The sequence below is a fragment of the Drosophila sechellia genome, chromosome X, assembly GCF_004382195.2.
Source record: "Drosophila sechellia strain sech25 chromosome X, ASM438219v1, whole genome shotgun sequence".
In the NCBI taxonomy this organism is placed as follows: Eukaryota; Metazoa; Arthropoda; class Insecta; order Diptera; family Drosophilidae; genus Drosophila; species Drosophila sechellia.
In genome coordinates this window covers 22,374,231-22,399,599 of record NC_045954.1, presented here as the reverse complement: position 1 = coordinate 22,399,599, position 25,369 = coordinate 22,374,231, and the positions used below count along the sequence as shown (strand labels likewise).

The window sequence follows — 25,369 nt, the reverse complement described above, 5'->3', positions numbered from 1 at the left end:
AACTGGATTTTATTATTTTAATTTTACAGCACTGCGATTATTTCATTATTGTACGACTGTAATTATGTGCAATCTTTGCACACATATGCAAACAGATAGACGCACACAATTGAATGCAATTTTATCGCCGTTTCGCACGAGTTGCCACTTGGCCACGAATAACACTGAACTTACACAGATTTTGACTTTAGTGTGGAGTGAAACGTGCGCGGCCAAGAGGTCAGGCAGTCATCCAATATCTGATCCCTCATATTTCGCTTAAAAATCGTACCTAAGGGTATTTTTAATAGGGACATACAAACAAAAGTAATGCCAGTCGCCAAAATAGGATACTATTACTTATATATTACAATATTACTTTCAGACTAAGAAACCAAGTCAGATTTCATTCTATATCGTTACTAAATTATTTATTTGTAAATCTATCAATGCAGATTCCCACACTATTTTAATATAGATTTTTATATCGGTTAACCCCCATATGGCGCAACTCATACGCTAATTGAGTGGCATTAGCTTACTCCTTTTGCCACATTTTGACCTCACTGTAACCATCTATCCGTTTTGTTATTAAATTATATGCACCAAGGACAATTATAATTTTAATTGGGCTTCACAATGAAATGCAAAATTGGCAATTTGGCCACCCATCCAGAAGGGGGTGGCAAACTGTAAATAATTAGCCGATAACAGTTTATAAACACACAGTATTGTACCATAAAAAACGACATGTCTATTATTTGTTATCGAAATGCGACAACCGCCTTTGGGCCTGTTTTCATTTTTACTCGCCCACAATGTGTTGTGCGGGCGGAACCTGCCCGTTTATCAAAAGCCGGGAGAGCGGCTTTAATGCTACTCAAAATATGCAGTATGTGATTCTACATTCAAAAATTATTGAACGCGATTACTTGTTAGAAATGCCATAATTGTTACAGGAAAATCGCATTTAAATATATGCGAGCATTGCCCGACACTCGCCCTCTGCCAATGAAAAGCGACTGCAAAATCACTGAAAATTATCCAATATTTATTGGCCACAAAACCCCGAGAATCGAATGATAATGCCATATAATTGACAGCCGATTTATGTGACATTTGTAAATGGAAAGCAACACAGAGAATTTGTAGCCACCGTTTCTGTTTATTTTTCCGGCACATTTGTTTTTGTTGATTCAGATTCGTTTCAATTATAAATTTATAGCTTCCACGAAATCTGTAAACGCTGTCTGCTATGATTGCCAATTTTTTTGTTTACAGAAGCCACATAATGTGATTAGGGAAATTATAAAGAAGTAAAGACATTTCTGCGAAGCGCTTATAACAGTGCAAATAACTATCCGATTAAGTCAATACATCAAGCAAACCGGAAAACTACTACTCTAAGATCGAAAATTCTAAAATCATTGATATATAGATCTGCATGTGGAAAATAATTTAATTTAAAAAAAGGTATTAGCTACAATAAACAATAACTTCAAAATCCACAAGCGCAAAGTCATCAGCTGCACATTTAATCATTAAATTGCGTCCTCTTGGAAACAATTCAGATATATGTACACTGGGAAAAATTATAAATATGCCTTACTGAGTTAACCTCATGCAATGTAATTCCAATTTATTATAAGTCAGTTATCATGTTACTTAAGTAAAAATAAAAAATAATTTAAAGCTTAGTAATTTTATGGGTTGTTCGTATACATTAATTATTTTAATAGTCGATTGTGTGTAGTGGAACAATATGTCGACGAAATCGTTTACTGAAGTCGGCTGACGAACCCTTTAGTTAAAAGCCGGCACTTTCTTAGATTATTTTTCTTTCGTCTTTGAATCGCACTGCATTGGTTAAACGTGATTTGGGGAAATTAACAAAGAGGTGCCCCGGAGAGCTGAGTGATTAAATCATTGAATGCCTGCACACTCATTCAGGCTGCGTTCATGTGCGAATGGAGTGAGTGTATCGATGATGCAAAACATTTCCGTCGCAAAACGCTGAAGTGACACGTTAAAATTATGCTTAAGTTGATGCTGACTCCTGATGCCTGTCATTTGCCTAGGCAGTTTTTAGGGAGGTGGGATTCCGATGCACAGGGAAAACCCTCACGGATACTCGATGCGAAGGAGTTTGCATACAGCTTGGGATGCCCTAGACGGTCTGCGAACTTGTATCTTGCAAATTGGACTTAGGAGAAGTAATCTAGACTGTGTTTAAGATCAAGGCTGTGATCACTTGGGCCAGCCGAAGAACGCAGTTGATATGATAGGTACCTGAGATTAACTAGAAAAAAATATCTCGAACCGATAGGACCACTAATTGATTCTCAGTGTAGCGGTGGGTGTTGGGCAATGTGTGATGTGTGAGGAGAGTGGTTGCCGTGTCATTGACTCGCATGGCGATGTCCCCAAGTCGCTGGCAAGGCAAATATGTGTGTCAACTGGCAGTCGATGCCACAATTGCATTTTTCCCTTTGTTTCCCTGTATCTGTGTGCCTGTCTGCACTCAAATTTGTTTTTCGCAGCCAGCTTGGTCGGTGTGTCTGTATGAAATTCCTTGCATAATTTCGCCAAAGCATCGCCATTTACCATTTGCCATCGAAGCTAAATGGGTGGCAAAGTGTGTGCAGCTTGTTCGGCAGCAAAATGATAGCAATTTAAGGGTAACTGCCACGAGAGCCACTCTGCAGGCCAGGAAGCGTCTTCGGTTGCCCAGGCCACTTTTAGCCAGTTCAAGTACTTCTCCTGCTTTTCCACAACAATTTTCACCAACGAGTGTGCCATACACATGTGCCCCCATAAGTATGCTTACTTATGTTCCCTAAGTTGGGGCATAATGCTGTTGGTACTCCACAGCAATGGATTCCCCAATGCATTGCGAAAATATGACGTTCACCGTGAGTCAGCTTTAGCTTGAAATTAAAAGACCGACAGAATAAAAATATGTTTTCACTTTTTGCTGATAAGAGATGGAATACGAACTAATTCATGCTCTATAAACTACTATAATCGCAACACACTTGACTTGACTGAAATATTGGGGAATACTTAATTAGAGTATTTGCATGTTGCTGCTAGCAAACCATTCGCCACGTCAAGTCTTATTATTATATTTTTTAGCTTTTTACATAAAATGCGCCTGGGCGGCGCCTTGGCAAATGACAGTAAGTGGTTCAAATGTGTGTTGCGCTGGGCCAAAAATGCTAACAAGAAAACTATTATCCGAAAGCCAATGGAAGGGCGGAAGTGATTTTTCAGGCAGCGCACGTTTTGTCTGGATTTTGCTTAGATTGCCAGGCTATGTATTCCACTTCTACGGCTTCTCTTTGGATCGTTCCTGGTCGATTGTTTTATTTGTTCACCATGCTCCTTTTGCATTTAATGACGTTGCCGGCGCCTCCTTTGCAGCTGTCCCTGCCACTTTTCAATGCATTTTCATCTATTATGCAAATTAACGTTTCCCCTGTTTATTTTCCGGAATTTTCCAGCTGACGGCCGAGCGTCGATGGCAAAAAAAAATATTTGCCCAGTAGTCTTCCCTCTCCATGGAGCTGCAGTTTTTTTGGCAAACTAATTTGACATTGAAATTATGTGAAAAGTGTGTATAAGGTATATATTTTCTTCGCTCTGTTTCGCCACTCGAGCAAGCAAATTATGATAAAAAGATCTCGATAAAAGGCAGCACGAGCACACAGTGGAACTGAGGAAAACGCTGTGAAAAGTCGGAGAAAGTGGGAAAAACAATTCAGCGCAATGGGCGAATCTGTCAATTGATGGGTGGCGACTAAGATAAATTGCTTGGTCATGTTTAAGGCGTTTTAGGGGGTCTTCGGGGGGCTTTTGGGCAACTTGGAGGAAAGTTACAGCTGCTCTACCATAAATTTTGAGAAATGATTGAAACTGTTAAAATTGAATTGAATGCGTCGTCTTGGCAGCTGAAAAAATATGAATTTTATGAAGGGAAATGCAATAAGTTTGTAGTAATTGCTCATCGTGCTATTAACATATATGTATAATATAAAAAGACCTTGGGTCAATATCATTGAATGCACATTAGAATGCATAGAATGCAAACTGCCAGCCTTCATCCGACAATTTTACGAAAACTTTCATTCTTACATTAATTTTGTCAATTGATAAATGAGAGGCAATAGTTACACTCACCATTAACCCTCCCTGCCGTCGGATTGAATACATTTGGAATCAAAGCATCCAAAGCTTATTTTACATTTGCTTTTTGACTTTTGGCCAGCGCTGCCAGCTGTGCCCCCAAAAATCGACGTTATGTCAAACATTGTTTTGATTTATGGCCAACTTGCCATTTGCAATGGCTTACGGCTCCTCTTTGCCTCCTCTGGCGCACTTTTTCGTGAGAAAAAATTAAATTTTCATTGATTGGCCTTCAGGTCGTTTTGGGCGATTTGTAGGTGTAAGGGCGTGGCCAAAGTGTTTTTGGTATACCGATAGAAATTGACCAAACAAAAAAAAAATTTCTCTGGAAGCTAATTGCTCAATCTCAACATTCTCGCTTTTTTAGTTTCTGATATCGATGCATTCATAAGGGCAGTCGGACAGACGGAGAGACGGACATGGCCAGTTCGATTCGGCTATTGACCGTGATCAAGAACCATTATTCGATATTTTTTCATTATTTTATTAGTCTTGTAAATTTCTATCGATTTACCAAAAAACTTCTTGCCACGCCTACTCTAACGCCCTAAAGCCGCCGAACCGGTCACACCCACACTTTGGAAGAATTATTAAAATTTTTCTAAGTTTATTCCCCGCAGATATCGCAGAGTTCGCACTAGCTGTGTAAGGGGTATCTGATAGTCGGGCAACTTGACTATAACATTCACTCTTGTTTAATCTTTGGTTTGTAGAATGAGTTCTGAGAAAGGGTTTAAGTATTTTTTACTGATTGGTGTAGGCTTTATTAAGAGCATTCGATATTCTAGTTTTTCTAAACTCATCCGGTGCAATTTACGTGGATCCAGACATGCGCTGTGTAAATATTTAAATCCAATTTGCATAATGTCGTTAACTCCGGCCATATGTCTTGGCATGTCTCAAGGTTTTTGCAATCAGTTCAAGCAAATAACTATATATCCATCCCATCCGGAGGTGCTATTTTTCAGCCCCGACCCCAGTCAACATCCCTTCACCCACTCAGTCAATCCGCCATTCAGCCATTTACCCATTCAGTCAGCCAGTCAGTCAGCCAGCCAGTCATTCAGACGGTCTGTCATTCATTCAGTGAGTCGCTCATCGAATCGAATAAGACAATTCATTCAACTGAGATAATCGAATGGTGGCAATCTGTGTACGATGCCAATGCCTCGATGTTGTTTATAGTTGTGTTCGTCGGATCGCATCTATGCCAAACTTTATAAAATAATGAACTCGTTGCGGGAAAAAAGGGGCTTAACTGGTGGAAGCGTTGAAAACTGAAGGTAGTGGGGTATAGAAAGACGGGGGCAGAAAGAGGTACTCTAATGCAAATGGAAAACATTTGCATTGGCTGTTTTCCCCTAAAATTATGGGCAATAACCTTAGAAGAAATATGCATAAATTCCAAACATTCTTGCACTTCAGTGCGCTTGAATGGAATATAAGTGTAAAAAATAAAGGAGGTCGCTTTTAAGAAAGTCAACTGATAAATTTTGGTTGTTTCGATGAACAGACAAATGTGTTTTTCTCAAGCAGAAGAATGTGCCATTAGCTCTTTAATACCTTTGCTTCCATTCGCAAACGAAGGAAAATATCTGGTAGAAAAAAGCATTGTAATCCTGCTCGGGATTTCGGTCTCGCCAGGCGCTCATCGCGGAGTTATGAATGAGTTTATTTGCATTTGACCGCTGATTGTTGACTAGACGCCACACTTCATATTTAATACCACTTCGAGACATCTTACCCAGGGGATGCCACTCAGCCGGTTCACCTCTGAGCCGCTCCATTTCGTAGTCTATTCCTCTTGGCCACACTTTTTCATTAAATGCAAATCTTGAAATTACATGTGTATTTATTTGCCACAAGTATGTAGGGTATGGGATGCCGGCGGAACCGGGGAGCTGGTCGACACCGAATGATAAACAGATGCAGTTGCATCTCGCCGGCTGAGGCAGCGAAAAAACGTATAACCAGAAAACTCAGACAGACGCCGTCGTCGACATTCTGGAATGTAATTTTAGCTCAGGGAGTAAACTGCGAAACTTTCATATACGTCAAGTGCAAAAATAGAAAAAAGAGGAGAACGCCTTTTGGCGAAAAGCGAAGTTTGGAATACTCTTGAGAATATTGTTCGTATCTTTTATGATCTTTTAGATATGTTTAAGATCTTCGATTTATTAAAAGAGCCGTAGTGCATTCACACTTTTGGAATAAGTTAATATATACACATTTAGCTTGTAGGGTATGCAATTTAATATTGATTTATATACATATTGAATAACTCCATAACTTTGTAACTTACAACACATCAAAATATTAATACCCTCCGCTAGTGAACATGTGTTCGAAAGCAGGAAAAAGTTTCGCATGGCAAGTTTTTTTTTAGGTACACTCATCAGACCGTATGCATACAGACATGTGAAAGATACATATATCCAGGGGCGAAAATGCAACAGTTTAAACTGGCAAAAACAAATGCGCACAGATGCCAAAAACACCCACATGCGAGGGAATGCGAATGTGAATGTATTCATTCTATATGCATGGAGGCTCACAGAGCGTATCACTGGAATTCTAATTTGCAAGCGAAATTGAACGGAAATGGCAATTTTCAAAGTGAAATGGCAAACGACGACGTCGGCTGAGACGACAAATGCAGCTGAAATTGCGACTTGTTGACAGGATGAAACTTGGAACGGGCGCGTTTTCCCCAAAGGGGGGTGTTTTTGGGCTTGGGGCTCCTCGTATTTTCCATCTGGCCATGCCCTATTCCTCCACGAGAACTGGTAATGTGGGGAAATCTTGGTTAGCCACCTGGGCGTGGTCTCATAGTCGTTGTATATATTTCAAAGGAGCACCTGCGACAAATTCACCAAAGGATAATGACAATTCGGGCGAGTACTCAATAAGCAACAAAATGGCTGAATGGCACACAGAAAACAAATTGTAAGTTCTTAAAAAGTTTTGTGGACTTCGGCTATAATGCCTTGGCTACCTTAAGATACTGCTTATCCCGGTTATGAATAGTTAGTTTGCTAGTTTGCCGAGTTATGGAAACACATTAAGTTAAAAATGACATAATTGGCATATTAACTTCCCTTTCGAAAAAAACATTGTTTTTTTGCGGCTTTTTGCCCAAGCCGACAGTCTGTGGCAATCTGGCATTTTTACAACTCATTTAACAAGGCGTTGTCTTCTCCGCCCTCAAAAAACAGTAACCGCAAGTACGACGATGATGACGACAATGAGCAATTTTCCCTTCTTGGGAAACTTGTCCTTAAGTTTTCCTTTGTTTGGTGGAACGACCAGTTGATTGAAGTGCCTTTCTATCTTCCTGGGCATTGTTTCACTATTTATTTGTAAAGATTTGCCTATTTTACGCGCACTAAATCGGAATCGCTCGCTTCAGTGCTCTCTAGAATACAGTTCAGTCATAACTATTTATTAGACAAATTAAGGCCCATATCCCTTATAATTAATAACTCAATTTTGAGTGGCCAAATAATCACAATCCCTTTCGGGACGTAGTGTTTACCTGGGGAGACCTTCAGCTTATATCGGGCTGAAATTCCACCCTCGGGTACCGAAAGGACGGAACTTTCTTGTGCTCGAATAAAGACATCTTGTCGATTACGATTTGCATATTCGACTTCATTAGGCTTCCACCAATTTTTCCCTTCTGTTTTTTTTTTTTTTCTTTTGTGTTGGGTATTTTTGGGGCCTTAGGGTATCTTTTTAGCCAGTTCATCGTGGTGGTCAGTCGCCGCTCAGAGTTGCCCAGCCATTTATCACGAGACCCCAAAATACCGACCCCAAAATGAACCGCAAGTCGGGCGAGGGACTCGCCAAGGGATCTGGCCTCTAATCTGCGTCTTGTTGGCAACAGATTGAAATTTATTACGCATAAATCTAGGCATTCATTTGCACCTGCTCCTGGTTTTCGACGACGCGTCGCTATGCTAACTATTTCCGCGGCCAGGAAGAACAACAGCTTTTCCCAAAAGGGGAAGGGTCGGAGGTGACGGTGCGTGCAGCTACGCACGGGTGACAATCGAAGTAACCGGTGAAAGACGACGGAATAAGGAACAAGGACGACGAACGACGGACGAAGGACGTGGCGCAATGCGAGCAATTACAACACCACTCTGTCCACTTTACACCGTAGAAAAGAGCGAATGTTGAAAGGAATTTAAAAAAAAGTTGGCGCACTAAAAGTGTATGTGAGTTTTGAACTATGCGGGCATTCTTCGCGGCAAACTGGTTTATGCAATAAGGCAACACTTAGGCAGGTCGACATTTAAAATGCCAAGCAAAGTACTCGATACTTGATAAACCGCCGATTCTTGTGCGAGAAGAGTGGTAGTAGTTGTGTAGAGAAAACCGAATGAACAAGTGAAGAGAACAGTGAATAAAAAACTTTGTAGAGCCCAACAAAACACTTTATATTTAAATTTATCCTCATAAAACATTGTATGCGCTTATTAATAAATTCCTACACTTTGGGTGACCGCAGATGTCACAACATCATATTTATTTTAATTAAAACGAGAGGACTTACAGAATTGTTTGAGTAAGTGTTCACTGTGGGGGAGTAATGAGTACGCTGAGTATGGTAGGTGTGCATTGTCCAACATCTGCGGCCACCAGAACGTTGAGTTTTCGTCGTTTATTTCAAATTTATCCTTTTGTTTACCTTGTTTATCTCGTTTCATTATTAGAGATCGTAGTTGTGTAGAATTGTCAGACGTCGATAGTTATCGATGTTTATCTTGCGACATCTTGCCACACCGCGCCACCTCGAAAACTCCGCCTTGGAAAATGCCTAGTGACAGTGCCACTAAGGAAGGAAAGCAGTTGGTAACAAGTTTTTAAGAGTCTGAAGAAAAATCTAAATGAAAGAGGAGTGCAAATCAAAAGATAAGAAAAGGGGCTGGCTAGCAGTAAAAGAAGACTGTATGTATGAAATTGAAAACAATCATTGTTTAAAACGTAAGATAACTCTGTGTAAGCCTATAATCTATTCGAAAGATCAAAATATTGTTATCGTCAAGTTAAAATACACCAATGTAAAACGCTCTTAAAAGGTGGAAAATGCTTACAATGCACTGTGGTCCAGAATTCGATTTTTTTGGCATAAAGTCTAAAAATTAAGCTACAGACTTGAAACTTTGTACATTTGTTGTTAAATCACAAATAGTTTGCACACAAAATTTTGAGTATTTGCGACCACGCCCTCTCTTGCCTCCCATATTAACTACTGGTATGACTCAGGAGTCAACGAAATTTCATTGCTTTTTTTTTTTAATAAAAGTGTGTATATTGTTGTTTTAAAAATAATCGCTTCTTCTTCTTCTTCTAGTTCTACATTATAAATTTTCGAATATGAACTGGAATCAGAATCAGAATGTGAATCCAATATTTTGTCTGATGGATAAGGTTTAAATGAGACTGTATTTCCAAAAGACTTATTACTGCCTTCGGAAGTGTTTTTTCCTATTTTTCTCTCTCTTTTTTTTTAAACAAATTGTTGATAATAGTGGGTCCGAGGAATCAATAGCTCTGTGGAAAATATCACTCAGCGTATTGATCCGACTATTTTTCCTTGCATGTGATAGTCGGTCCCTTTTGTAAAATTTATTCCGGGCTTCACTCGCATTTTCGCCTAGGCATAATTTATGGATGCGTATTAACGATCGTACCACGTCCAAAAGTAAGCAAATAATTTGGCGGGAATTGCATTCTCTCAATCAGATGTTTATCACTTCACCTTTAAAAGCTCATAAAACGATTTAGTGAAGCTTTCGGTCAATTTTGTTTTTGGTTTTTATTTATATGATCAATTTTCTATTAGAAAATAATTGCTAAAGGACGATATTTTGACATAAAAATTCAGACTTTATGCCAAAAAAAACGAACCATAGCGCAATGTTAACACGGATGTAGAAGGTATCAACTTTTTTTCAGGAAGAGCTAACCCAGATGTAAAACATTTTACGCGGTAATTAATTAATTCCTACATGTATATAATTTTTATTTACCATGTCTTTTAATTTGTATTTTTTAGTTTAATATATTTTATTTTAAAATGACAGGCAGAGCAATTTATTATACGAATCATATTAAATATAAACTCTACTTCATTTGAATATGGTGACTTATCCCAGTTGAACATTAATATTTGGTCAGGAATTTCACCAGTTCAATATTTGCGGTGATTCCATGCCAGCTGTGGCCCTAGTCGGTTTTCATTAAACACTACTCCTCCCAAAAAGCTTCTCTTTAGCGTGAGTCCTTTGATATCCGAGCGCCCAGGACGTGCTGCAAATGTGCTGATGAATGGGCACTAAGAACTTATAGATGTGCCACGGGTGTACAAGTACGAGATACTGATACCCTCTACTAAATGGTCTTTAGCTCTAGTTAATTAAACGTCGAGTATATTAAACTAACTCAAAGTTAGTTACTATGAAATTTAAAAAAAATCTTTCTAAACCAATATTTTGTTTATATTGCACACTCACGTACCTATGAACCTAGTTCGAATACGCCTATTATTTCTTCGCACCATCTGTTTTGGGTAGAAATGTGAAGAAGCTATGACGAAGGGATTCGTAATTTCCAAGTTGCTGCTGGCCGTAACTTGAGCAGAGCCGCTTGATACGCACAATCGATGCCGGCAAGATAGGCTGAAATTCCGATTATTGACTTAAAACTCAGACAGTCACACGGAGGGCCATCGCCAGTCAAAGTTAAAGAACTCCACATTACAACAACACAAAATAAAAACAGAAACCATCATTCAAAATCACATAAACACTTCGATTTGTATGCGAACAGAGGCGCCTCTTAGCACAGTCTGTGCCACAAATCCATGACTGGATTTGAATAAATACAAATCGTTTAGTAACTGCTTGGTTGAAATAAACAAAGTGCACTTAAATGCTGAAATACACATAAATACTAATGTTATACAGTTTTGGATAAATCAAAGGCAAAGTAATTATTCTTACCTGAAGGCTATTTTAGAATAATGTAGCATACGGCCATGTAGCATTGAACTTGAGCTCAAGTTCGATTTCAAACCCTCATTTATTACAGAAATTGTTTTGAATTCTTGCCTATGGCCTTCAATGAAACTCGCGACCAGAAAAAGTATGTCTCATTGCTTAGCCCTACGACATTTGGCTATGTCCAAATCCTTCATAGCAGCTAGTGGATGAGGAGTATAAACTATTCGCAGTCATCTCGTCGGCAGTTGGTGGATGGTAGAGTCAAATAAGAAGGGTAGCAAGCTCTCAATGTTTTTCATGTCCCGATAGTCGACTATTTGTAAGGACTATTTGCTACGACCTTATCGTTCTATTTTGTTCCTCGCTCCATTACTTGTTTAGTTCAGCTTCTAGTCTTATGATGTTTCTGACTCTGTTTTGTAGTTCCTTGTTTCTTATGCACTCTGTGCGTCGTGTGCTAGCCTGCTAGTTTGCTTCGCCGAAAGTTCGTGGGAATGTCAGAATCTTGGGAAAGCAAACGGCAAATGACACTAATACCAGGGCATAACCGGGCAAAGAGCTGTCAGTCAATGTACCAACACAAAGGTGTCTGTACGTATGCACGCGCTAAAGCCTGTGTGTTTGTTGGCCAACTTTCGAGCCCCCGAAGGCGATGCGTTAGGTTCGATACCCTCTCGGAGGGGATGGTCCTACTGGTGTCAGATTTTATATGAAAAATACCATCGCATTTAAAAGAAAATAATTAAGGTGTGCATCAACAACAGTGAAGGAGAGCGGTATTTACTGCATACTTTTTGACACCTTCACAAGCCATGGATGGTAAAGAACTTAATTTTAAAGTGAAACACACAAGCATTGCGTTCGATTATGAAAAGCAAACAGAAGAACAAAGATCCAAGAAGTTCAAACAAATTCTCCCAGTGCTAAATTTTCGCCCATTTTCCACTGACAGTGTTGTATATCATGTAAATAAGGGCACTCGAAACTTCGATCCCCAAGGCTTGGCCTTATTTCAGCGTGTTGCTCCTTCTCGTTTCGCCGACTCTTTGCCAGGGTCTTGTTTTTTTTTCTATTTTCCAGCTCTAATGGCGTGTTTGGTGCTCCGTTGTGTTGTTGTGCTGACTGTTGTGTGACCTTCGTTTACGTGTTTGGCAAGTTCATTTTTTGCGCGCAAGTAAACTCACAGTCCCACAAGTAGTTGCAAGTGATGCCGAGTGCTCTGGAGGTTGAAGTGAGTGTGTGTGCGTGTCTGTGGCATGCGCCCATTATGTTCCCTATATGCTTCATAATATGAACTTTGCGTATTTCCTTCGACGCGGGTGCAAACATGTGTAAGAACTCTGACAAATGCTTGTATGAGTATAAGCATATAAATATAAATAAGTTTGTGTGTCAGCGGATAACTTGTTCCTCACACAAGCGGGTCACACACAGTGGTGATCAGTCTAATAGTGCCTTGCATCTAAATATTCAATTTAAAGGGGCGCTATTGTTCTGAGCTGCTTCCAATTCAGCATGGGTTAAAGGATTGCCTTATGATGGCAACTGAGAATACCTAGATGTTGGGTGGGTGTATTTCGGAGCGTAATTTGCACCTGGTGCTATTGTCATGCCCGTGCTTGTCCGAAACACACGCGCCGCCTTCCTTTGTTTGCATACTTATCTGTCTCGGTGTCGCTCGCCGCACTCTACAACCTAATTTGGCCGCGTTCTGCGCATTTCTTCATTTTTCATGCAAGCTAATGTGTAATATTTTAACAGGCGTTTTCCATCCACCCACTTGGAAAGGCCACCCGCCTAAGCCAGCACCTCGGATGGCCCACAAAGTCAGTAGACAGGCTGTCTAGGCTGTTTACAGCTGCGTATTATGGCAACATGACTTTGGCATTTCCCTCCCTCCGGCCGGCGTCCAAGGCCTTTGCCATTCTACGCTTTTTCCGCTTTCACCATTTTCCTCTCCCCGCCCCACCTTCCCACTTTATATGCAAATGTGTTTGGCTTACGCTCGTGCTTAAGTCAAATTTATGGGGGATAACTTTTGGCTAGAATTTTGACCAATTGTGCGACAAATGTTTATTAATTGCGGTGGTCATTTCGAAAGTCCTGGACGTCCCTGGACGTTATTATTGTTATCATGTGGCTTTTGATAAATGGGAGCAATGCGTGGAAAGTTGGATACCTTTTGGAGTCAAGTTGGAGTGGTGCCCAGGTCCGCACCACTCAAACGTACTGAGGCCACAATGGGTAATTAGTGGAAACTTTCATTTCAAGACTGGTGTAGCTCAATCAACTGAAACTAAATATTGATTGACCTACTTCAAGGCGGCACCCCAAGGGTTTTTAATTCCCACGGATTGCCGTTGTTGTCGTACGTTAAGAAGCAAAGTCTTCGGCAACAGGTAACCCCAGGCTCCAACTTTTCTCATTTAATATTTGCCAGGGATCTAGCCCAAGTTTGAACTTTCCTCCGCTTTAATGTATACACAGATGCCACACGCACCCATATGCAGGGCGCTCATATGCAGAATTTCGCGAACACTCGTATGTACGTCCGTGCATATGAAATACCGCATGGTGTGGAGCCGCCGTCGGTCCGCTTTGCACAACTGGCGGGAGAACAACTGGCAAGCTGTTCATGGCTGACGAACATTTCCATAGTTTTACAACGAAATTTGCTTAATCCGGGAGAACGCCTCCAGCGGTTGCACACGGAATCTTGGGCCGGAGTCCTGGAGACCCGGATTCTGAAGACGGAATGCAGTGCAGGCCGAGAGGGCGACTGACAGAGTGACGGGATGAGGATGACGGCAGATATGCCTTGGGGGGCTTCTGTAAGTCCCGGGTTAGGCCATTTCATTTCATTTCCACTTCCATCGCCATTTCATTTCATCCCATTCTCCGATCCGCCATCGCAGTTCGACAAGGCCAAATTCAATTGCATTTGCATGTGTGGATGGGTGGCGTGCATGTTGACGGGTGGTGATGCTCCACATCTCCCTTTTTTATTTCGCATTTTCATTTTCTTTTGCAACTGCAGTGCCACTAGAGAAAAAGAAAACTGGCGATGGGTAAGAAACAAAGGGATTGACAACGACTTACAGCTGTGTTCATAAAAATAGCAGTGCTTGACACCTGCAAGTTTAAGATAAAACATCCTATAATTTACAATTTTAATGGGCACATTAGGTATTTAATATTAAACAATTTAACAAATTTTTCACATTTATTTCTTCTATAGTTTCGAAAATATAGATTAAAACAACATAATAGGCAGAATTTCTGGTGTTCAATAATAGCAGTGCTATGAAAAAATTCTTAGTTTAAGAACTAACATTCTTTTCTCCTGGGAGCAGCGCTGTCCTCTACCCACTAAAATATAATTTTTTTTATTTATTGTCCTTTTCAATATACATATTAACTCACTTTTTAGAAAATATTGATAAATTCGGGTCTAATCTAATGAACAGCCTAAAAGTTGTGAATTTGCTCAAGAATGTAAAGATAAAAAGGATAGCTCGAAAAACTAACGGGACTTTCTTTATTTTCTATCTACACATTCCATTTTCCAAAAAAAAGTGGAATAAACGTCGATCCCGAAAAGGGATATAGAAAAATAGCTTTGTATTTCTTAGTTTCTCTTGCACTGCTATTTCCTTGAACACAGCTGTAAGTGTGCACTATTGCAGTCAAGATTTCACCATAAAAGAAGAGAGAATGCTAGAGTAGAGTTCCCCGACTATCAGATATGAAATTAGATCAGATATGAAAAAATATTGAAACATTTTTAAAAGTGTGGCCGTGGCAGTTTTGGGCGGTTTGTAGGCGTTAGAGTGGACGTAGCAATATAGGTCTCTAGAATCTGTATGCTAAATCTTAACCTTCTAACTTTTATAGTTCCTGAGATCTCGACGCTCATACGGACGGTCAGACATACATGGCCAGTTTGACACGGCTATTGATTCTGATCAAGAATATTTATACTCTATATGGTCGGAACAAAGACACTAGAATTATTGAATATTCTAGTGCCTTTGTTTGGAAACGCTTTCTTCTACCTGTTACATACTTTTCAACGTGTCGCCTAATATACTCTGAATTTTGCCATGGAATGTTTAAAAACACATGGTAGATACATATTTTGTATATTCATGAGTTACCAATTGCAGACTTATATAGTCGATTTTTTAGCTCATGTATCTCAAACACAATCGATGGCAGGACTACGCATAGACAGAATGTAAGATTAAAGCTCATTTTGAGTTAACTACTGGTAGCCTAACGAGAATTTCAACACTGCTGAATGTCAACACCTTGCTGAATGCAGTGGCATTCGATCCCCGTTCTACCAGTGCAATCGATTCACTTTCTCTCACTCTCACTATACCGATAAGAGCGTCCTGGGCCGCGAGGAAATAATAAAGAAAAAACACTAAACCGAGATTATGCAAATCAAAGGCACCCACCGCCCATCGCCACCGCTTTGGGGAACAACGACCACATTGACTTGCGCCCTCATGCATATGGATGCGTGCTCGACGTATTTGTTTATGCGCCCGCCATCTTGTTTGATCAAATACGAGCGCAAGCACATCTGTATATTTATGAGGTACCGCCTCGCCCCTTCCACCAGCAAACCCCATTCAGCACCCGCACACAGCCTGGATTAACCGCATCTCAGCCAATGTAACGGCACTTTGTGCGAGCTGTGGTATATATCCATACATCCATGTGCATCCATCCAACACATCTATACAAAATTGTACAACGCGAAAAATACAACTCTGTAGCGTTACTTTCGTACAGAGCTAGCACATCAACAATTGTACCGCAGGCATACATTACATACAAACATTAGTATTTACACATTTTTAATCGATAATAGGTATTCCATACAGTATGGTATGGCTTATCGCTGTTTACATGGTTAAAACTAATAATAATATCCGACCCTCGTAGAACTGAAGGGTTAGAAGGTATGTAACAGGCTGAAGGATGCAACTGACCCAATAAATTACTTGTATTCCTGATCAGGATAACTAACCGGTAGACTCCAGACAGAATAATAATACATTAAATAGAATAAATTATAATTGGTATAATAATCAGAATAATAATTGGCCGCAAAACGGGAACTTTGGACAAAATAATAATTGAAATTCAAATAACAATTCTATGGTAGATAGTTCCATAAGTTAATACCTCGTCCCAATAATAATTACTATCGTCAGAGTAATCATTATAAAAATGGGTATAATAATAACAGACAGAATTATAATAATTTTTCGCAAAGAAATAATTTAAATCAACATCAAGAGAGAAATTGAAATTACCATTAAAAAGGGAAGAAACTGGGACCGTAAGTCAACCAGCCCAGAAAGGTATGAAAATAACTAAAATTGATTATCATATTTGATGATCTTCATTTATTTGAAGATCATATTTAGATCAGAACCCTACAGAGAAATGCCACATAGAACAAGAATATACACATATACAAAAAACAACTAAAAATATTATTTATAGCAAACAATATGTCATGCTATGTCAGTCTCAGAGATTGCGTAATAATGAAATCGATAGAATGCTAAAAAAACAAACTATAAGACCAAGTAGAAAACCTTTTAATTCACCAGTCCTAGTAGTACCCAAAAAGGGTTTGATTATACACTACATAACTAAACGAAAACACAATACCGGACAGATACCCGATGTAAGATCATATCATCGACCCATATGTAATATTGATGGTTCAAGAAGTTTCTAAAGAACAGCTTCTTGGCCGAGGTTGATTGCATTAGGGTTAAGAATTTTAAGATCAGATTCGGGAGAAGATCGAGAACGGTTTCCTCTTAAGGATAAGCAAATAACCAGTGTCTTGTAATAGTGTAAGTGAAAGAGTTTATTATCAAAAAATAAACAACATCAATTTTAATTTGGATGCTCTCACCTTCATCAACATGCACATATGTATATCCACATGCATATCCACATTTCCTAATGGAGCATAAATATGCATACCTTTCTGTTGGCGGGTGTGTGTGGAACAACCAATTCGATTTCCATTTCTGCACAAAATTTATGCGCGAGTGCAATGCAGTTTTATTGAATTTGATTAGAAACTCATCAAGGCTGCTGCTTTTGCGGCTGCTGCCTCAATGCTTCAATGCCTCAACTTGCATACTGCCAGGTGGCACAAATGATGTGAAGGTCGTTCATTACGGAGGCGATGACAGAGGAGCCAAGGATCCAACATAACTTTGAATATGCGACATAACTTTGAATATGCAATGGGGCTGAACTGCAATGGCGTTTGGGCTGAGTTCTTTTCATGACTGCTAATTATGACTGTAGAGTATCAAATGTTTCTCACGAATATACTCGTCTAACTTTATTAGCATTATTTTCTTCTTCCAAATATGTATGACTGTAACACTCCGGGTAAATAGGTATGATGACCAAAAGAAATTTGCTATGATTGCCACCGTAAGAAGTTTAAGCTACAGGGTGCTATGGTACATAATCACTCTAAATAAAAGTATTGCTTATCAAGTAAACGTGGCTTATTACTCTATTAACATAGAGTATAAAGTCAAAAAAGTATTGTCACCTGTCACCTTTTTTAGATTCGCTTTTAATAGTGTAAAGACCGTTTAAATATAAATTCTTGTTTAAGAACAGAGTGCTGCATGTTTTTTGCCATGTGCCAAAATAATAGATTCATTCCACCCGCAAGTTGAATAGAGAACCAATTGTAAGAAGATAAATACTTATTAATACTTTATTAATACGATATATATTACTTACGCTAACGGTATCGATAATTTCACTACGATGAATACGGTTGGTATTATCGAACGATTCAAGCAATATTAAAACTAATGCACGCCATTCTATAACGGTTTCGTCATTCATTTAAACAAGAGAGTCGAACCAACGACTACGCTTACATCCTGCTCACATCCTCAATGTTGCACGAACCCTTTGTCCAGATATTGGTTTTCACATTCGACGGTGCCCATACTTCTTTGCTGCATTTTTCCGCCGCCGGCTCTGCAACGAACTAATCTGCAATTTACCACGTTCCCACGGGAGTTCACCCAACTACCTACCACGCCCCCTTTGTCGGTACGCCCCGTTCGGACGGTGCTTATGCAAAGCATATTGTTGCTCATTATCTTCACAAGGATTAACATGTTATCCACAGCACGCTCGGCCGCTTCCCATTACGCGTGGTCCTTGCTCCTGCACTTGCTCTCTTTACTCCCCACTTTCCCACACTTTTCCCCAGCCAGCACTTTCTGACCATTTTCTCCTGGCCCCGTCTTCCCGGCATTTCTTGCTTGCTTTGCTTCTGCAGCGCTGTTCCTGTTGATTTTTGCATGTCGCTGGCTTTGGTTTTTCGCCAGGTTGCCATGGACTTTTCTAAGTTTTTCTTGTTTTTTAGGTTTTCCGCATATTTTTTTGGCCTCTCGCTTTTTGCGCGCTAAGTACAAGCCTCTTCAGGCAGCTTTAGGGCGCCTTGCGAGCGTCGAATGTGTAAGAAGAATTATTACCGCATTTCCGTTTTTAGCCTCGCGCTCCGGCGGATTTGTACGTTGCCCTTGGCTCCATTAACCATCCGGTTAGGTCTTGATGTTAGGGCTTGATACCCGGATTGTTGTGGCCCCCTGGCTGGCGTATTGCTTACAAATTGTGCGTCTCCTCGCCAGCGGCAGTATTTTCTGATGCAATTTCTGCCTTTGATGTCGCTCATACGCCAAGTTGCACGTGGTCTCGGAGATGTGCTTTTCGCTCTTTAGGCAAGAACACCAGTAGCTGTGTCCTCGGCGCGTTATCAAGCCACGGAGCAAGTTCCTAATAATTATTATGTATATATGTATATATTATCAACTTTCTTTATCGCCTCTAATAAAACACGTGGTCAACTTAATAAATTCAAGTTAATCTTTTTTCGAAATTAGAGCAACGCCACGTAGACGTCTAACCTATTTTGAATTCTTTTTTACGGGCTTAGCGGCCCTTGGCTTAACGTGTTAACCTTCGCCATCCGACACCTAGCCCCATCCACCCACTTGTTTTTCGACTTGAATTCTACGTTCTTCCTGCTTTGTTTTTGCGAATTTTTTCTTGACAAAGAACGCTCTGCTGATACAATTGCAGAGGTAACAATAAAATAAGCACCAAGGGTAGAACAAAAAGGAGGAAATAACACAAAGCGTTGAGATTGATTGAATTCCGAATTTTTAAGCATTTCGCCGCAGTCCAAAATTTCGTTAGTCAAACTGCAGGAGCGAGTGCACGGAACCGAAAACTGCTAAAAAAAAGAGCACGAAGCTCCTTCAAGAAATAAAAAACAAGGAAATGGGGACGATATAAATATTGCAGAAACATTTTGAAGTACAGGAATATTCAACTTTAAGTCGAGCTTATCCGCAGACTAATAAAACATCAAAAAATGCTGTATGAAATGTTATACAAACTTTTGAAGCATTTGGGGGCAACACGGTATCCTATGAGTTTTTAATTTTAAGGACGATTTGCGAAATGGTACGGTGGTGTAGAAATTGTGCCATAAGGTTGCTTAGCATGTTTAGAAATATAAATCCCCGAAATTGGGTAAATATTTTCATTCGATAAATAGATATACCTATTGACCAAACCTGTGCCGCAGTGTAAAAAAAATACAATATTATTGAAATTACAAGAACCAAGACGATTGAAAAAAACTTCAACTTGGGAACCCAATTCGTGTGATTCACCCACGATAGCTATTTATTTGTAAATGAGGGGCGGAAACTTTGAAATCCGTATGTTCACGACGCTCGTCTTCCCGCTCTTCTCTTTCTTTTTAGAGCCGTAGAGTTCGAGGCAATTGAATAAACGATCCACAATCACGAGTCAATGTGTGAAGGTGAGTACAGCACTCGAACTACACGCCCCTTTTCACTCCTGTTGACCAAATCCGGATGCCCAGATTCCCTATCAGCTTTCACAGACCGAAGAACACTACAAAAAAAAAGAAATGAGCGGCTTACGGAGCCACATTGGACAGCAGCGAAAACTTCGAAACGTGTAACCGATAATTGTTTGAATTGGTTAAAAACTGATTAAACTTTTCATGACTAAAACGAGTATTTAAGGATTTTTTTCGGTAATGGCTCATAAGAAGGTCCCTCAACATTTGCAGCTCTGTTAAAACTCCTAGAATTCTCAATCTTTAGATGCATCTGAAGAATACAAAAAAACGTTGAGCAACACAGGCGAGAAGTGAAAGCCGGTGCCATAAAAAGAAACAAAAGAAGGCGGCGACCAAGGTGACCAGGGAAAGCCGGAATAAAAGAGTGTGAAGAGGACTTGTGCATATTGAATTAAGAGACAAGTGCAAGCAAGTTTGAGGCTTTCTAAACTGTTTACGTGTGTGTGTGGAGTCCTGACCGACTGCGGGTGTGTGGGTGAGCGGTTACATGAGACTGCGAGTGTATGAGGGCCATTATTTTGTTATAACAAGGGCGAAAGTTTCGAGCAATGGCCACAAGCTGAAGGTTCAGTGCCTTCCCACTTCTCCACACAATTCACCCATCGCCTCAAGTGCACCGAACACTTAACACAATCAATACACGCACGCACACACACACACACACACACACACAAGGGATGCGAAAATGAGAGAGGAAAATGAGTTAATGGAAATTCTTAGCAAGTATTGTGATTTGACAGCTGCGTGCAAGCTTGCGAGCAATAGGCGACTGCACGGAAAATAATACTATAGTCGATTTCCCCGACTATCAGATACACGTTACTCAGCTAGTGTGAATGCGAACGCGAAATATAATTTTTCTGTGATATCGATATATGTCGGTGAATAAAATGAAAACAAATTTAAAAATGGCGTGGCAGTTTTGAAAGGCTAGCTGGCGTAACAGTGGGCGTGGCAACATAAATCAATAAACTTTGCTGCGACAATGTATCTAGAATCTGTATGTTTAATCGCAACCTTCTAGCTTTTATAGTTCCTGAGATCTCGATGTTCATACGGGCAGACGAACAGGGTCAGCTGGACACGACCTTTTGACCTGATCAAAAATATATATACTTTATATGGTCAGAAACGCTTCCTTCTGTCTGTTGCATACTTTTCAAAGAATCTAGTATACCCTTTTACTCTACTAGTAACGGGTAAATAGATCGCTCCACGTTATCAGTTTCTTTTGCCAGGGAACTCAGATTTTAACTCCAATAAATGGAAAATCCATTAAAATCGACAATCAGCAATGAAATATTTATAGCTAAAAGGCAACTCAATTTCACTCGTAATTTTCTACGACTTTTTTTTGCGTGTACGATAAATGGAGTCGAAAGAAAGGGTGCAAAAGATGTTAAAGCATCGACTAACTGCACAAAGGCCGTCCGAAACTGTCAGTGTAAAGAAGCTCGTCTCCTTTTACAATTGAATCTCGCTAAGGAAAACCTCTCTCGAGCTTTCCTTTTGTGTTGAGGAGGGAAAACTTCAGCAAAACTTGAAAAAGAGCAAGTTTGAGAGTGCGAGAGTATGAGTGCTCCAATTTAACTTGGAGAATTTGAGGGATCCCCAGGCGAACGACGGTGGTGTTTGTTTATCTAATAAAACCTCTCCCAATACACACACGCATCATTTTCCTTTTTTTCATTTGTGCGTGCACAACCCGTGGCCCAGCATCATTCAATCATTCATTAATTCATTCATTCTTTTCATACCATTCGAATGGTATGCATTCTATTTAAGCCCGTTTTTTGCTGGCTTTCTCCAACCCACATTGTTCTACAAATTGATGTTGGCCAAGAACAAGAAAAAAGTTAATAGGGGCCTTCAATAGGAACAGAGAGCATCAAAAAGTGCAGGAGATTTGAAAAACATTTCTGCGTACTTATATCATTATTTTTCATAAACTTAAACTATTTATTTAAAAAATATCATTATGTGAACTTAAAATTTTCTATAATGGTATTACTAAGTAAATAAGATTAGCCCATTGATAGATAATCCTGGATTCTCATATGTCCTAACAGCTACTAAGGAACTTTAAGTTCATTAAAATACAAATTTTAGTTAATCTAAAATGAAGTAACTTGTTAAAAATTGTATGGAGCTGTAAAGTTATTAAACAAAAGAATTGAGTTTGTTAACGACAATTCTGAGTGACCCTGATAAGTTATGCGAACAAAAGTACTCCTCAAATATTCGGGCTATCCGTTTTTGTGGTTTGTTTCCCTTCCCTCGGCTGATTGATGTATTAAGCCATGTCGGAGCCTTTTGTGGGACGTTCATCTCCCGAATCCGTCCCCCAGGATATCCCATCCCGATCCAGTTCATCCCCAATATCCGTGCCTGTCTCCATAGGCTTCTGCGTCTTGATAAATGATTCGTCGACGATGGTCAGCGGCAGCCATGTGCCATAAAAGTCAGAGGATAAATGGAATCAAACCTAGTTATTTCCAAAATGCAATGCCACTCAATTAGACGAGTAGCAAATGAATTTATCAACATTATTGGAATTATCTTGGCCATTAAAATCTAACGCTGTTCTGGGCATTTGCTTTTTAACGAGGAATTATAGCTGCATTGTTGTTTGTTATTGTTATTGTTAGCGTTAGTGTTATTGTTTTTTCTATTGTCCTTGTCACCAGAGGAGCGAAAATAAGAAGAGGAAAGTGCGCGTCTTTTATGACTTCCGTTTGGCTAAAATGCCGCAACGGGGCACGACTGTGGGGTAAAATTCGAACGGGTTGGTGAAGCGGCAGCTGCAGCTTCAGCTTGACTCCACGCTCGAATGCGCTTGAACCCACCGAAATCCGCCCAAAGCCACCCCCAATTGTCTGCTTTTGGCCACCGAAGGCAGCTGCCGTTGGCGAGCTTTGTTTGCAAAATAAAACTCACAAGCAAAATTGTAATGAAAAGCACAATAAACTGTCAGTTTAAATATGAAAGACTCCGCTGTCTGTCTGACTTTCTGAGCACCTAACGCTCGCCACGTCCCCAAGCGCCCACGGCGCTGTATAAAAGTCCGTCAGTGGTGGCCACAGTGGATTATTGCTAGTAAATACCCTCAAGATATTTGCATCTTTTAAAAAACCCTGCTCTTATACAATATACTTTAAAAAAACGTCTAAGTGTATTTTAATTTTAATACGAACGGTCCGTATAGCATAGCAATCACATACCCAGAATCAGAAAACCAGCCGACCAGACAAAAATCGCTTAGAATGAAATCAAATAAAAGAGCGTTGGTTATCGTGTCGTATCAACCATAACTTAAAATGATATTTTCAAATAATACCCAGCAATAGCTGGGATATGTGTCATATTCGGTGGTATGCCCCTGGTAATACACAGATTTGCCCTATAAAAGAGCTCAATGGCCACCTCGGAAGACAATGCCATTCCAGTGTCGTCTTTAAGGGACGAACGCGGGACTGACTACGAGTTAAAATCGTAGTTGCAGTGCAAGGCGGCGTCAAGTGGCGAGCGTTGAAAGGAGCAGCAGCAGTGTACCACCCGACGTATACGTAATGCCCCACAAAGTCCTCGTTCTGCGCCTTTGTGCGAACTTGTCGCTACTTAGCGAAAAGCGAATAGCGCACTGCCAGCTGCGGGGAAATCAGACGCCGTAACAATGTGCTGGGAAAACATTTGGGGTCACTTGTGGATAATCTTTACCAACAGGGACAATGCTGTGAAGTGAATCCATAATGAATGCACTCATTCGACTGAGGTTGGTGTTTCGCATGTGAGTGCGTTCTTCGCAACCTTCGCGGTGTGCGCGCAGATTTTCTTCGGCTTCAGGGTTAAGTTAATACTGCCGGTGGGCAGATTGCGTTCCACCTCAATTGAATTCAATGGAATTGGCTAAATGAGGCAGAAATTATTTTTACAATAGTCCATTTTGAATTTGTTAGGGAATTTTGTTAAAATAAGTTATGCCTGATAACTTGATCCTATTGTAGAACATAAAAACTAATCTTACTATTAACGAGAGTATTTGGAATATATATATATATATGCGCATAGAACAGCCATTCAGAAATAATTGCTATATAAACTGCCCTAAATCGACTTAAGTAAACCCCGTTCCCCTCGTTAGAAGTCCTGCCCAGTGATGACATTTTGCGTTCATTCCGGACATGGGAACGTTAGCGATGCGGAGTTATTCTGCCTCCTGCCCGCCCAGAACCTCTCTAACATCTAAGCGCCATCCCCACTGCATAGTTTGTTGTCATTAACGGGCAGCGGCGCAGTCTGTCGCAGCCATGCCATAAATGTAAAATAAAGCGCAATACAAAAACAATAACTGTAACAATAACACTAATAACAGGCCACCAGGATGTGGGCACAGGGCCGTGAGTGGGCGTGGTCTTGCCAACAACGGCTGAGTCGAAATAAATAAAGGGCATCAACAAACAACAGGCAACACTAATCGTACAAAAGGAGTCACATTGCCAAACAACGTCCAGTAAATGAGAACTTATGAAGTTGCCAACGATCGAACCATTATTGTTGCGCATTTTTTCGAAAACAGCAATTATAAAAATCAAAAATCAGATGTAACTGAAGATCTCCTGTTCAAGCGTACGCCACTTTCTGTATTACGATCCAGAGGAGCATAAGTAAAAAGCTGAGTCAATTAAGCCATGTCCGTCCGCCCATAACTAAACTTGCATCCCAATTTTAATACCCGTTATTCGTAGAGTAAAAGTGTATACCATATTCGTTTATAAGTATGTACCAGGTAGAAAAAAACGTTTCCGATATATATATTATATATTCATAATCAGGGAGTCGTCTGTCCGTATGAACGTCATGATATCAGGAACTATAAAAGCTACGAGGTTGATATTCAGCATACAGATTCTAGAAGCCGCAGCGCAAGTTTGATGGCACGTTCTGCAACGCCCACTTCAATAGCCTACAATCCGCCCAAAACTGGCACGCCCACATTTTTGAAAAATATTTTGATGTTTTGATTTTTGGGTTTTTTTTATATTTTTATTCGGCTTGTTATCGTATTGATAAGAAACTTTTTGCCACACTAACGCCCACAAGCCGCCTATTTTTCGCATTCTCAATTCCACTAGCTATTTAACGGGTATATGATAGTCGTGGTACTCGACTATATCAATTTTTCTTGCTTTATTATACCCGTTATTCGTAGAGTAAACGG

At 40.0% G+C, this 25,369-nt stretch overlaps 1 protein-coding gene across 1 annotated transcript in view; it reads left to right on the top strand.

The window, feature by feature from the left end:
* LOC6621439 (chaoptin) overlaps positions 1–25,369 on the top strand; it is a 239,917-nt gene that overhangs the window by 9,316 nt on the left and 205,232 nt on the right. Inside the window, exon 2 of the mRNA XM_032725663.1 lies at positions 20,027–20,085. The gene's annotated coding sequence lies outside the window, so the exon portion shown is untranslated. The remainder of the gene's footprint in view (positions 1–20,026; positions 20,086–25,369) is intronic.